Source organism: Rousettus aegyptiacus, unplaced genomic scaffold (assembly GCF_014176215.1).
Source record: "Rousettus aegyptiacus isolate mRouAeg1 unplaced genomic scaffold, mRouAeg1.p scaffold_m13_p_15, whole genome shotgun sequence".
Classification (NCBI taxonomy): domain Eukaryota; kingdom Metazoa; phylum Chordata; class Mammalia; order Chiroptera; family Pteropodidae; genus Rousettus; species Rousettus aegyptiacus.
This window is the reverse complement of record NW_023416290.1, coordinates 30,598,166-30,611,707: the sequence shown is the minus strand read 5'-3', so window position 1 is coordinate 30,611,707 and position 13,542 is coordinate 30,598,166.

Sequence of the window (13,542 nt, the reverse complement as noted above, 5' to 3'; positions counted from 1 at the left end):
TCATAAGAAATAGATATTACCAGGACAGTTAAACCCCCTGTAGGCCATGCATACCCTGCTCACCTCTACCTCCCTCCACCCTGGAGGTAGCCCCAGAACTGGCTTTGGCATTTACCATTCCTGTCAACATCTTTGCACATTTTTACACATGTAAGAATCTCTATACAGCACTGTTTGTAGTTTTGCTTATTTGAAAAAGTTATTTAAATGGAATTATGTAGATCCTTCTGAGATTTGCTTTCATTATTAACATTTTAAAAAGAGATGGCAAGCTAACACACGAAGTTCCTGTTTGTTTATTGCTGTAGTATATTTCATTGTATGACTATATTATAATTTATTTATATTTCCATTGATAGACAATAAGTTGTTATATTTTGGTGTTTTGCAATGCCAGTCATCGTTCTGTGCTGGGTAGAGGTGCAAGAGTTTGTCCAAGGTGTCTACCGAGGAATAGAATTCCAAAGTCATAGGGTTTGGCAATCTGGAGTTTCAGAAGATACTGCCTGAGTGACCACCAAAGTAGTTGATATCAATGGACACTCTCACCAACAGTGATACAAGTCATCATTTTAAAATATTTTGGCCAGCATTCAGTATTGTCAGACATAATTTTTGCCAATATATTGGATATGAAATGATATCTTATGAAGCCTAAATTTATTGACCATTTAGAGTTTCTCTTCTGTGAATTGTCTATTCATTGACCTTGCTCATTCTTCAATTTCCTCATTTGTCTTTTTATACTTATTGGTATGGCTCCTTACACAGTGTGGACACCTGTAAAGATATTTTTTTCCAGTTTATAACTTTTGTTTTCATTCTATAATAGCCTTTGAGACTTTTTTTAAAAAGTTATGGTAAAGTACACATAACATAAAATTTACCAGTTTAACCATTTTTAAGTCTATGGTTAGTTCTACAGTATTCACATTGTTGTGCAACCATCATCAAGATCCACCTCCAGAACTTTCTCACCTTTTCCAGCTGAAACTCTGTACCTGTTAATAGTGTTTGAAATTTTAATGCAGTCAGATTTATCAGTCTTTTCTTTTATGAGTCGAACTTAAGTGTATGCTTTTAAAATCTTTCATAAAGATATTCTCCTATATTTCTAAATTTCTTCTAAAAGCTTTAAATATTTGTCTTTACTCTTATGTCTTGATCCATCTGAAATTAATTTTGGAGAATTAAGTGAAGTAGAGATCTATCTTCATTTTTTTCCCACAGATAACCAGTTGTTTCTGCATAGTTTTATTCATTAGACCATCTTTTCCTTTCTGATCTTCAGTTTTTCATTTAGTCAAATATTATTTCCATATATACAAAGAATTATTTCTGTGCTTTCTTTTTTTTTTTTTGATATGGGTATGTTGTTCTCTCCCTGTGCCAAACAACATTGTCTTAATTATAGACAATTAAGGCACATTATTTTCTCCACATTTCCACCAAATTTGTCTTGATTACTCCTAGCTCACTGCTTTTCCATAAATTTTAGAACCAGCTTGACAAAATCCATGAAAATCACTCTTAGAAATTTGATTGGAGTTGTACTGAGTACATAGGTTAATTTAAAGAAAATTGAGTGTTCTTATCCATGAATATGGTCTATTTCTCTACTTGTTTAAGTCTTCTTTAAAGTCTTTTGATAAAACTTTAAATTTTTTCCACAAAGACCTTATATAGCTTTTGTTATTGTTGTTCATGAATACTTTATACCTTATATTTCACATTGTTATTATAAATAATGTTTTTAGAATTATATTTCAAACTATTTGTTGCTGGTATAAAGAAATGCTATTTTACTTTTTATATATTGAACTTATATCCAGCAAGCTCTTTACTAACTCTAATAATTTTTATAACGAAGAAACAGGTTCTGCGATATATACCTAGTGAGCGTTTTCCTTTCTGTGGAGGAGTAGAGATAATGTCAACATGAGAATTTGCATAGTATTCAGTTTAAGGTTCATTTTCTGCTCCTCTGAATCATTTGTTTATAAGTTCACAAGGATTCATTGAAAGGCTCCTGTGGATTGATCGGAGTGCTACAGCATCAGAGGAGAAGGGCAGGAGGGTGTATGAGAAGGCTTGGAATTGTCTGATCCCAGAGAAGAAGGGATCTTGGAGTAAATCTAGTCCTATCTTCTACCCTAAACCTCACAAAAATTTACCCTGGAAGTGTCCCCTATAAAGCCATTTATTCATTCAACACATATTCTTTGAGCACTTATTAAATGACAGGCCTCAGGCTGAATGTTGGGAAACAGCAGCAAGCAAAATAGTTTAGTGACAGACGGTAGTGAATAATCACACAGATCCATAGCTGTGAGCGAGCAAAGTGCCATGAAGGGATGAAGGGCTCTGAGAATACTGACTTCAAGTTGATCCCTAAACAATACAATATAGCCACCATTTACATAGCATTTACGTAGTATTAGGTATTATCACTAATCTAGAGGTGATTTAAAATATATGGGAGGATGTTCATAGGTTATATGCATCCTCACTTCCTGCATGGGTGGTAGAAGATTCTAGGCCCCGAGGTGAGAAAGAGCCTGGATGGTATGAAGAAGAAGTCCAGTGGGGCCAGAGCTGAGTGGGAGGAAGTTGTCATGAGCTGAGGTGGGACAGGCACACAGGGGCTGGACTGTACATGGTGTTATGGCTCTTGTTAAAGATTTTGACCTTTATCTTAAAATCAGTGGAAGAAGTAAAGTGTTTTAAGCCAGAGAGTGACATGATCAAGTTTGCATCTTAAGAAGGTCACTCATCTATAGAGTGGAGAATAAATTGGGAAGGGTGTGGATGAGTGAGGGAAGACTAGGTAGGGGGCTGTTCTCATTGCTAGTGTGTGATAACAGAGGCCTGGAATAGGTGATGGCAGAGGTAAACTTAAGTTGAAAACTCACCGGATGTTAATTCTGTTTCAAGAGATACACATACATCATTTCATTTAACCCTCACAGCATGAGACCTATGAGATAAGTGCTACAGTCACCCGCAGTGGGTGAATGGAGATGTGAGAAACTCAAACTTGCATGGTTCATTAAGTGGTAGACCTGGGATTAAAGCTTGCTAGCATAACTCAACTATTGTGTCCTACTCTTGTGGAAGAGAGTGGAGAAGAGGAGTGAAGGATAGTACAGCAGGCCCCCCAAACAGAATTTGAAAACTTCTAGTAAAAGGCCAGGATGAAAGGAAATGATATGTGAGCTGTAAGCACAGGACCAGGAGTCGGGGGTTCTGATTTCATTCTCAAATTTGCCACTTACCTCCTTTTTCTGGAAGACATCCTTGTCTCTTATAATTCTAAGACTCTAGGACTCTAGGATGATTACAGCTGACCCTCCATAGCTGGAGAGGAGAAGGTCCACATTCATGAATTCAAACAACAATGGAACTCAACCAACATATTTGGGGGAAAAAACTCCAGAAAGTTGATCCCTAAACAATACAATATAGCTACTATTTACATAGCATTTACATACTATGAGGTATTATCACTAATTTAGGGGTGATTTAAAATATATGGGAGGGACAGTTTGTGGAAACGTGGCAGAGTGAGAGACATCCCCAGATCTCGCCTCTTGAAACAACAATAAAATGAACATCTAAAACTCAACAAAAAACACCCAAACTGCACAGCAGCACATCGGAGTGTGGGATCTGTGCATAAGAGCTACCACAGGTCAGAACCCCGGGTGTCAGGCAGTAGACTGGAAGAAATAAAAAAGCTGCTTCTTGCAGCCTCCAGAACTCCCTGCATGAGGAGAGGGAAGGGTAACGGTGAGGGGACTTCCCTGAAAGCCCTGTCTGGGACTGTTGTGAGCTCCTGGCAGCGGGCAGCAGAGCCCAGTCATCAGGGCAGAAGACAGAGAAGCGGGATGGCAGCACAGAGAAACAATAGTTGATTTTTACTGGCCCCCGTTGTAAAACTGAGGCTAAGCTGCAGCCCCCAACCGCAATCCCAGAGGACCTCTCACCCCACACCCTCCAAGACCAATCACCATGGAGCCCCAGGGGAATCTAAGCAAATGTTGCCAAGACTGTTACTGACAGGGACTGAAACTGAGGGTAGTGAACATGATTAAATATTTACAAGAAAAATTTTTTAAAAGCCACTTTTAATGTTTTACATAAAGCAAGGATCCACGAGGCTTTAGATGCCACCTACTGGAAACCAAAAGAAAGGAGCCTACTTTGCAGCAGACTAAAGAGAGACCTGTTATAATAAACCTTCTTTCCGGAAAAACAGCAGAATACACTTCCATTAGTGCCCAGGAGGATGAATAGTCCACTAAACACCATGAACAACCAAAGTGACAAGGCATCTCAGAAAGAAAGAGAAAAATTTCCAGAAAATAAGCTTACAAACATGGAAATATGCAACTTAAATGACAGAGACTTCAGGGTGGTATTGCTGAAAAAAACTCATTGAGTTCCGAGACGAGTCATATCAACAATATTAGGAATTGAAAAAACAACAAGATGAGCAGAACAAGGAGATTGAAATTCTCAAAAAGAAGATAAAACAACAATGACAACAACAACAACACTGTAAGAATTAAAAAAAATGAAATAGCAAGCTTAGGAAATAGAGGCGACCAAATGGAGGAAAGGATCTGTGATATTGAAGATAAAAATCTAGAAATAAATTAAAAGAAAGAAGAAAGAAACCAAACAATGAAAAATAATGAAAGAGAAATATAAGAACTAGCTGATATCATCAGGAGAGGAAACAAGAATAATGGGCATTCTTGAAGGCCAGGAAAAGCGACAGGTACTAGAAAGCATTTTCAGACAAATAGTGGACGAGAATTTCCCACATCCAAGGAATGAGCGAACTTGGAATTCAAGAAGTCAATAGAACACCAAATTATCTTGACCCAAAAAGGTCTTCACCAAGACACATTAAAGTTATCAAAAATCAATGACAAAAACAAAATTCTCAGGGCAGCCAGGGAGAAGAAAACAGTAACTTATAAAGGAAAACCCATTAGATTATCCTCAGACTTCTCAGCGCAAACATTACAAACCAGAAAAGAATGGAATCAAATATTTAAACCATTAAGTGAAGGGAAATACCAGCCTAGAATAATGTAACCAGCTAAGCTTTCATTTATATATGAAGGAGAAATTAAGACCTTTCTAGATATACAAAAATTGAGGGAATTCTCCACTACGAGGACTGTACTACAGGAAATACTGAAAGGGGTTGGCTCACCTAAAATAAAATAACAACAACAAAAATATGTAATTAGGAGTAAAATGACTATCAGGCAAAATAGAAGCAAAAGAGTGCAACCCTTACTAAGAACAGGGCATTATAAACTTAAATAATAAGAAGTGAATTGAACATTCAGCATACATAGGGACAAATTGAGACAAAAATGACTGAAAGGGGGAAGATTAAAAGATCCAGATTCGCAAAGAGGAATGAAGATAAGGCATGTGCTAAAGAAAATGAAAGACTATATATAAATATATATATATATATAATCTACATACATATATACTTATGTATATATAGATATATGTATGTGTGTGTGTGTATGTGTGTGTGTGTATATATATAACTATCCCTTATATATTTGTAATGGTAACCACACACAGAAAATTCAGAATTGAAGTATACAACATAAAACGAAAAGAACCAGAGGAAAAAACCACAAAAGCCAACCAAAAAAAAAGAAAACAGAAACAAAAAATGAGGAAGCAATGGAAACACCGACCTACCAGAAAGCAAAAGATAAAATGGCTATAAGAAGACCTCATATTTCAATAACCACCCTGAAAGTAAATGGACTGAATTCACCAATAAAAAGGCACAGAGTTGCAGAATGAGTCAAAAAATAAAACCTAACCATATACTACCTCCAGTAGACACATCTCAGCTCCAAAGACAAATATAGACTCAAAGTGAAAGGGTGGAAAATGATATTACAAGTAAATGGTATTCAGAGAAAAACAATGTGGCAATACTGATATCAGACGAAATAGACTTCAAAATAAAAATGGTAAAGAAAGATACCAAGGGACACTTCATAATGGTAAAAGGAATCATGCACCAAGAAGACAATCAGGGAGCCCCAAATATGTACACCAATTACTGACAAGACTAAAGAGAAAAACATACCAAAACACTATCATAGTATGGGACCTAAATACCTCACTGTCAGATATGGACAGATCATCCAAACAGAAAATCAATAAGGAAATAGCATTCTTAAATGACATATTAGACCAACTGGACATAATTGACATTTACAGAGCCTTCTATCTCAAAACGGCCACTTATACATTCTTCTCTACTGTGCATGAAACATTCTCAAGAATTGACCACATACTGGGACACAGAGACAGCCTCAACAAAAATAAGAGGGTTGAAATCATACCAACCAAATTCTCTGATTATAATGCTTTGAAACTATAGATCAACTGCAAAAAAGAAATCAGGAAGAAAAACAAATACATAGAAATGAAACAACATGCTACTGAAGAAAAACCAGGTCAGGGAAGAAATAAAAAGAGAGTCCAAGAGATACAAAATAATGAATGATAGTACAACATATCAGAACTTTTGGGACATAGCAAAAGCGGTCATAAGAGGAAGGTGTTAACCTGGTAAGGATAACACAAAAAAGAAAACTGTAGAACAATATCTCTCATGAACACAGATGCAAAAATCCTAAATAAGATACTAGCTAATCAAATACAGCAACATATTAAAAAGATTACACTCCACGATCAAGTGGGCTTCATCCCAGGGTCACAAGGATGGTTCAATATATGCAAATCGATTAATGTGATGCACCACATAAACAAATTAAAATATAAGAATCATACGATCATATCCATAGATGCAGAAAAAGCCTTTGACAGGATACAGCATCCATTTATGACAAGCCCTCAGCCAACATCATACTTAATGGTGAAAAACTAAAAACCTTCCTTCTAAGATCAGGAGCAAGGCAAGGCTGTCCACTATCACCACTGTTATTCAATATTACATTGGAGGTCCTAGTGAGAGCAATCAAATGTGAGAAAGATATAAAAGGCATCCAAATAGGAAACAAAGAAGTCAAATTGTCAATATTTCCAGAAGACATAATTCTCTCTATATAGAAAACACTAAAGATCCCCAAGAACACTACTAGAAACAATAAGTAAATGCAGTAAAGTCTCTGGATACAAAATCAACATTCAAAAATCCATAGTGTTCCTATACTCTAATAATGAAGTATCAGAAAAAGAAGTGGAAAAAATAATTCCTTTTGCAATTACATCAAAGAAGAATAAAATACCTAGGAATAAATTTAATGAAACATGTGAAGACCTATATAATGAAAACTACAAGACCCTATAAAAAGAAATCTAAGAAGATACAAAGAAATAGAAAGATATTCCGTATTCTTGGATTGGAAAAATCAACATAGTTCAAATGACCATATTACCTAAAGCATTATACAGATTTAAAGCAATCCCCATCAAAAACCCAGTGGCATTTAAAAAAAAAAATAGAACAAAAAATCATCAGATTTATATGGAAGCACAAAAGACCCCAAATTGCCAAAGCCATCCTGAGATAAAAGAACGAGGCTGGAGGCATCACTCTGCCTGACTTCAAATAATACTACAAAGTGACAGTAATCAAAACAGCATGGTATTGGCAGGAAAACAGACACATGGACCAGTGGAGCAGAACCAAGAGTCCAGAAGTAAACCCATATTTATATGGGCAAATAGTTTTCAACAAAAAAGCCAAAAACATACAGTGGAGAAAGGAAAGCCTCTTCAATAAATGGTGCTGGGAAAACTGGAAAGCCACCTGCAAAAGAATGAAACTAGACTGTTGCTTATCACCACACACCAAAATTAACTCAAAATGGACCTGCATATAAGTCCTGAAACAATAAAATGCATAGAAGAAAACATAGGAACTAAACTCAAGAACCTTGGACTTAAAGAGGATTTTATGAATTCGACCTCAAAGGCAAGGGAAGTAAAAGCTAAAATAAACGAATGGGACTACATCAAACTAAAAAGCTTCTGCTCAGCAAAAGAAACTGTCAGCAAGGTAAAGAGACAACTATCCAAATGGAAAATACATTTGCTAGCATCACCTCTGATAAGGGACTAATATCCAAAATATACAAAGAACTCGTACGACTCAATAACAACAAAAAAAACGAATGATCCTATGAAGAAATGAGCAGAGAATCTGAACAGACACTTATCCCTAGAGGACATACAAATGGCCAACAAATATATGCAAAGATGCTCAACATCACTAGCTATTAGGAAAATGCAAATCAAAACCACAATGAGATACCACGTGACATCTTTTAGAATAGCTATAATCAACAGGACAAGTAATAACAAATGCTGGAGAGGATGTGGAGAAATAAGAACTCTCATGCACTGCTGGTGGGACTGCAAATTGGTGCAATCACTATGGAAAACAGTATGGAGGTTCCTCAAAAAACTAAGACTTGATCTATCATATGATCCAGCAATTCCTCTACTGGGTGTTTACTCCAAAGACTTGAAAACCCATATCTAAAAAGATAGTTGCACACCGATGTTTATAGCAGTGCTATTTACAGTGGCCAGGACATGGAAGCAACTGAAGTGTTCTACGATAGATGACTGGCTCAAGAAGCTGTGGTACATGTATACAATGGAATATTACTCAGCCATAAGAAGAGATGAAATACTGCCATTTGCAACAATTTGGATGGATCTCGAGATAATCGTGCTAAGTGAAATAAGCCTGTTAGAAAAAGTTGAAAGTCACATGATATCACTTATATGTGGGATATAAACCTAAAAGTAACAAAGGAACAGGGCAAACAAACAGAGACTTGTGGACATGAACTATAGGCTAGTGATTACCAGAGAGTAGGGGTAGGGGAGGAAGGGAGAGGTAGATGGGGTAAAAGGGATCAAATATAGGGGAGTAGGGGGAGTGTGAAGTGGGTAAAGGAGATCAAATATATGGTAACTGAAGGAAACTGGACTTTGGGTGGTAAACACACAATAGAATAAACAGATGTCAAATTATAATGTATCCCTGAGAATTATATAATTATATTAACTAATGTTACCCTAATACACTTAATTTACAATAAAATAAATTTAAAAAGAAAAATAAGTAAAAATAAATAAAATATATGGGAGGATGTGCATAGATTATATGCAAATACTATGCTATTTTATATAAGAGATTGAACATTCTTGGAATTTGGTATCAAGGAGTCCTGGAACCAATCCCCTGCAGATACCAAGGGACAACCGTCTATGACTTTGGAAAAGTCATTTGAGCTCTCAGAATCTCTGTTTTCTCCTCCGTAAAACAAGAATAATACCTCTCAATTGAAATGACACATTCAAAAGTTTGTCACAAGCTTTAAAGAGATTTACAGATACCAGCTCTTACTAGGATTACCTTCTCATGAGGCATTTGCAGCTATTCTCCACATCAGAATGTGTTTCTCCATTTTGATCTGAGATCCTGTATCTTCCTTCCATTCTGGCCTGAGCTTTTGGACTCTAAACCTACTCATTCTGGTCCTTCTCTCCCCTAAAGAGCTTCAAGAATCAGGGGTAGCTGCTCTGCTTCCTGCCAAGGCCCCTCTTCACCATAGACACCAGTAGCTCCTTTAAACACACTTCACGTGCATGGATTCCACCTTTTAGCCTCTCTGGGGGTTATCTGGATTGACAGTGGCTGGGTTAAACCGTGGCCTTCAAAGACTAAGGTGCTATCTGACAAACTGTAAGTACAATAGACCCATTTCCTCCTTAATCCCAGCTTTCCACTACTTTTCTAGCAGCATATGGATTACACACTCTACTGTTGGGCAGAGGGCTCTGGATGTGCATTTGAGGAAACAATTCATTTTTCTATGATCTCCTCCTGCCTTCCCCAAAAGACGCATACTGTTACCGAAAATAAAATGTATAAAAATACAGGACTTTTTAGATGATCCAAACAAATCATAATGAAAATATACAAGTGAACCTTATCCTTTTCCTCATTGCCAAAGTAACGTGGCTTAATTTAATTTTATTTTTTAATTTCTTGTAATATGGAAGAGTATTTTACTTGAAATTTGACAGGTTTTAATAGAAAGGTAAATTTGAGGCTGGGGCATAACAGTGAAGAATGATGGGAACAATTTCAGCTGACTTTTATGGATAGTAGAAAAAAAGTTAATAAAAAGGCGTGATGCTGTTTTCCAGTATCACCTCAAAAATTAGTTTCGATGTTTTGAACCTTCCAAATTTAATGCCACAAGTCCTTGATAAAATGAACATTTTGTCTAAGTAAGATGAAAAATAAAAACGGAGAGGACTCATACCTATCAGAAAATTCCTTCTTTTCAACTTGAATTTGAGATAAAACAGTTATTACATCCAAGGTGGGAATACTTCAGATGGGTTGGATTTTTTACTCACTGACACCACAAATCTACTAACTAGAAACCAAGATATTTGATTAAATTTTAGCCCAATGGAGTGCTTAGGTAGTTGTAGGTGAGGTATACATAAAACTAACTGTAGTAGCCAGATACTTTTCACTATAACAATAAAACTCAGATATGAGTATTGAACAATTTCCATTTGCTTCATTTCCCAACATGCCGTCTTCACATTAGTAGATTTTTTGTGTGCTTTCTCTTTTCTGCTGGTAGCATTATGACATTTTCTTTTCCACTTGTTCGAGATTTAATAACTTCAAGTCAACATGCCATTTCCGAGAGCTCAGGCTCCATTTCATATGCTCTGGGCTACTGACTAGACTTATTGGAGGAGATGCCAAAAATGTGTGATGCTAACCCAGTTGAAATACAACAAGATGCCAAGATGCTCAGAAAAAAATGATTTTTACAGAACTAGCCCTTCTGGTCTTAACAATTTCAGTTGATAGCCAACTGCCTTTGAAATTAGGCTGGGGTAGGTGGGCCTTGCCCCTTTAAGGTGGTCTTCCCTGGACATTCCCAGAAAGGGGTGTATCAGGGAAAAAAAGGTAAAGCTGGATTTCAGATGCCGCATTTCACATGAGGGCATGTTCTTACCAATAAGCTGGGTATTGGGATTCAGTCTGCATTTTCCCTTAGAAACATCAGGGCTAAATACCTAGGCCTTTATTAATTAATCAATTTCCTAAATATTTACTAAAAATATATCATGGTTATCCTTTCAAAGCCCATGACCTATAGTACATCTGAACTAGAACTGGAAGAGGTTTCAAAAGCTGCTGTTTCTGAGCTAATAGTTGGCCAAGTCTCCCAGAGGCCCAAGTGATATTTGAAGAATATTCTCCTTAAATCTTTGCTTTTCTAAGCTAAATATAAAAAGGTAGGCAGTAGGGCAGTAGTTTCAGGCCCTTCTTTAGGTAAGGGTGTCAGCCTGAAATGTGGAGGCTGGAATTTATCATAAAGCTTAAAATGTCCCATCCTAATGCAGAGAATCCCTGGCCATTAGCTCCATTTCTCCTGGGACTCTGCTCTAAGAAGACAGCCTAGAAATGTATTTGTGTTGGGAAGTCACGTAGGATTGTGGGGTCACATTTAGCTGAGCAACATACACTTAGGGACACATTAAAATCAAGAAGTTCTTTCTTCTTACTTTCACGAAGACCCCAGGAAGCAAGAATCGTCTTAGTTTCTGTGTATTTGTTTGGTGTTTAACTTAACAGGTAGGGATCTATTTGTCTTGCAACTTAGTGCAAGTCTGGGAGTGGGCAGCGGAGGGCTTGCTGGGGACCCCATGAGGCCATCAGGGACCAGTTTTTTCCACCTTTCTGTTCAACCATCATTAGAGTATAAGTCTTCCTTTTCATGGTTGTCACTTTATGGGTATGGGATGGCTTACTGTCCCTCCAGGCATTCTGTTCAAATTCTAGGGGGAAGAGGAGTAATGGTGAAGGGAGAGGTTCATGCCAGCCCAGCCTGTCCTTTAGGAAACCCCATTCCTATCTGCTATATTCAGTGATTTCTTCGCATAGCTCATGGGGCAGAACTGTGTCAAATGGGAGAATGGGAAGATGAAATTTTTATCTGAGCACATTTCAGCTCCAAACAAAATCAGAGTTTTATGGTAAAGAAAAATAGGTAATGGATATGGGATAAGCAACAACACCAATCTGCCACTTTGTGTTACAAACAAGAGATGAAGATAATAGACATAAAGTAACTGTCCATGTCTGCATGGCTAAGAAATGGCTGAGCTGAGACTTGGAGCCAGGTCTAAAGCCTTTGCTCTTTCTGCTGTGACGTGTGGCCTTTGAATAGAGCACAGGTGCATCTCCCTTCCTAACAGCGCCAGGTAGCAGGCATTTCCATTTCAAAGTCATTCCACAGATAGGGAAATGGGGACACACAGAGGTTAAGTGACCTGAGCAACAGAGGATTTGAACCCAAACTGTCAATAGGAAAAGGAAATGCAACAGTAGTAGCATTATTCTGAAAACTCAGTATCTCTGGGAGAGAGAGAGAAAGAGAGAACCCTCCAAAAAAAGAGAGAAATATGAATTAACATGAGTGGTGTGGGGTGGGGGTGGGGGGACATCCTAAAACTTGTCGTGAAGGACTGATACAAGAATATTAACTAATATATAAAAATTTAGTCCATTATTGAAACTCTGAATGGTTTTGGAGTTCTTCAGATTGTGTGTATGATGTTATTCTGAAGAAACTCAATTTGGCTTTAACATTTTCAATGGAATGATCCTTAGAGATTTGGTTTATATCAGAAATATCAAAATCTGGTTTATATAAGAAATGCCAAAATCTGGTTTATATTAGAAATACCAAAAATTGAGTGGAGCCCCACTGATCAATTTATCCTCTAAAGTGCCTAGGCAGAGACAAACGACCCTAGTAATAACAGGCTTTAATTTAATGAGAGACCAGACAGTGTGATAAATGCTTCACACTTGTTACCTCATTTAATCTTTACCCATCTCTGGGGAGAGATTTCCTATTTTCCTCACATTTCAGTTAAGATCACTAAGGCTCAATGAAGTGAAGTGAAGTGACTTGCCCCAAAACACATGCCTATGTAAGGGGCAAGGCTGGGACTGCAATCCCGGTCCATCTGAACCCACCACCAATGGCCTTGTGTGTGGCGCGGGTCAGGGGTAGGGGCTGGCTGGAGATGGCAAAATGGAAATCCAGAAAGAACCAGAGACTTGCAAATAGATAACCCCCTAAACACACTCATGTAGCTGAATGAGTTAAGCTCAGCAAGGGATATTACATTCATATCTTCTCATTTATATTTTGCTAAATCAGCCCAACATTTCAGCCTGTTGAGATATTTTTAGACTAGAAAACCAGTATAATTCTGAGGATTAAACTACTTTAATGCTATTGCACTTCCCTACATCTGGCAGACAGGGGCATAATTTTATGTAAAATTAAAAGCCAATGAAAGTTAAAGAAAAAAATTTTTTTTTAGTTGGGCAGTAACGTTACTTTCTTCCAGTTGTTCAAAAGTAAAACGTGCTGTGCTAGTTTCTGGAAACCAAGA